At 37.8% G+C, this 2,691-nt stretch overlaps 1 pseudogene; it reads right to left on the reverse strand.

Annotated features, from left to right (window-relative positions):
- Nucleotides 1-1,651: 1,651 nt before the first annotated feature.
- LOC112314411 (large ribosomal subunit protein eL33 pseudogene) lies at nucleotides 1,652-2,012 on the reverse strand (annotated as a pseudogene).
- Nucleotides 2,013-2,691: the final 679 nt, after the last annotated feature.

Here is a 2,691-nt window from a genome sequence, read left to right on the forward strand (position 1 = left end):
TGGATGCTCTCCCTTTTTCTTGATGAGTCTGATTAAAGTTTTATCAATTTTGTCTATCTTTTCAAAGAATCAGCTCCTGGTTTCTTTGATCTTTTATATTGTTTTGTAGACTCTATTTTGTTTATTTGCACTCTGATTTTATAATTCCTTCCTTCTATTCACTTGGGTCTTTGTTTGTTGTTCTTTTTCCAATTCCTTAGATGAAAGTTTAGATTGTTTATTTGAGTTTTTTTATTTGTTTGTTTCTTGAGGTAGGGCTGTATAGCTATAAATATCTTAAGACTGTTTTTTTCTGTGTCCCATAGACTTTAGGTTATTTTTTTCATTTTAATTTGTCTAAAAGAAGCTTTTTGTTTCTTCCTTGATTTTTTTGATTTGCAATTTATTGCATCGTTTAGCAGCATGTTACTTAGCCTCCATATCTTTGTCTGGGTTTTGGGTTTTTTTAGTATTTTTCTTGTAATTGATTTCTAGTTTCATGCCATTATGGTTGGATAAGATGGTTGATAAGATTTCAATCTTCTTAAGTTTACTGAGACCTGTTTTATGGCCTACCACATAGTCTATCCTGGAAAATGTTCCATATGCACCTGAAAAGAATACATATTCTGTTGCTTTGGGGTGAAATGCTCTAAAAATATTAAATACATCTGGGCTAATGTGTCATTTAAGGCCATAGTTTCCTTTGTTTTCTTGTCTGAAAGATCTATCCTAAGATGACAATAAGGTGTTAAAGTCCCCTACTATAACTATTATTATCTCTCTCTTTATGTCCTTCAATATTTGCTCTTATGTTGGGCACATAAATGTTTACAGGGGTTATATCCTCTTATTGGATTTGTCCCTTTATCATTGTAAAATGTCCTTCTTTGTCTCTTGTTGTAACCTTTGTTTTAAAAGTCTATTTTGTCTGATATAAGTATGCTACCCCAGCTTTTTTCCCATTTGCAGGAAATATCTTTTTCCATTCCTTTACTTTCAGCCTGTGTGCATCTTTCAATCTGAAGTGAGCCTTTTATAGGAAGCGTATGTATGGGTGTTTTGTATTCCATGGAATGGAATGGAAATGCCTTTTGACTGGAGCATTTAATTCATTTACATTTAAACTGATTATTGATAGGTACATAGTTATTGCTCTTTTATTATTTATATTTATGATCTTTTCTTGCTTCTTTAACATTTTTTGTAATACTTATTTTATGGTAGTGAACTCCTTCAGGTTTTTCTTGTCTGGGAAGCTCTTTATCTGTCTTTCAATTTTAAAAGATAGCCTTGCAGCATAGAGTAATCTTTGTTGTAGATTCTTGCTTTTGATTATTTTGAGTATTTTGTGCCAATCTCTTCTGGCCTGTAAAGTTTCTGTTGAGAAATAAACTGACAGCCTTATGGTGCTCCCTTGTAGGTGACTAATTGCTTTCCTCTTGCTGCTCTAAAGAGCCTCTTTTTTTCATTTACTCTTTAAAATAGATTTTATTTACTTATTTGAGAGGGGAGGGAAGGAGAAAAAGAAGATGAGAACCATTGACATGTGACAGAAACATTCATCAGTTGGCTCCCCTCTGCATCTTGACCAGGGACTGAACCTGCAACCCAACCATGTGCTCCAGCCCAGAATCCTTCGCTTTGCCACAGGGCCCCCAACCGAGCCACACAGTCAGGGTTGTTATTTACCAATAAGTTTAAATCCTGGAGGGGTACAGCATTACATGGATTCTGTGTCCAATGGCCTTAGCAGGAAGGTTGCTTCAGAATTTAGCATGGACCATGCCACTGCTTCCATGAGCATGAGTTACCTTTCCCCAGATTACTCTGGTTTTGTTTGGTTTACCACCAGGAATCACTGTGTTATTCTTTGCTTTGTACACATAAGCACATCTCTTGCCTAGATAGAATTCAGCTTCATCTCGAGCATAAATACCTTCAGTTTTAAGAAGAACTATGTGCTCCCTCTGGTTCCAAAGACCCCATTTATAGCCAGCAAAAATGGCCTTGGGCCACAGCCTTCCAGGCATGTTTGTTGTTGTAGAAGTCCTGTTCCTGGCAGGCTCCACAGGCTTCAAGATGGTGAAAAGGAAAAGTCAGCAAGAGTCTCTTTTTATCTTTAACCTTTGACATTTTAATTATGATGTGTCTTGGTGTGGTCCTCTTTGGGTTCATCTTGTTTCAGATTCTCTGTACTTCCTGGACTTGTGTGTGTATTTCCTTGACTAGATTAGGGAAGTTTTTATCATTATTCCTTCAGATAGGTTCTCAATCCCTTACTCTCTCTCTTCTTCTTCTGGCACCCCTACGATGCAAATGTTGTTCCTTCCGTTGATCCTGAAATAAATTCTTTAAAACTTCAAGGGGTGGTGGCCACTCTGAGATCCAGCAAATAGGTCAGCTGCCATCTTGACCATGACCTGACTCTAGAGACTGCTGCTCTTGCCAATCCACACTGTCCTGACTGATGCATCTGCATTTACTCAGTTGGTTGGGCTTAGTGTTTGGTCCTTATGAAAATCCAGCTTGGCCTCTTGGAAACTTCTTTTAATACACTGGCTTGCAGTGGCTGCCCCCATCCTGCTGCTTCTATCAATTTAGCTGTTTTGCCAATTCACTTTCATCCCAGTCTTCTCTTTCACATTTCAACTTCCTACCTTCAGTGGAGGCTTAATGAGCTGTTTCCCGTTGCCTGGAAGGACCTGCTAG

The sequence above is a fragment of the Desmodus rotundus genome, chromosome 5, assembly GCF_022682495.2.
Source record: "Desmodus rotundus isolate HL8 chromosome 5, HLdesRot8A.1, whole genome shotgun sequence".
Lineage (NCBI taxonomy): Eukaryota > Metazoa > Chordata > Mammalia > Chiroptera > Phyllostomidae > Desmodus > Desmodus rotundus.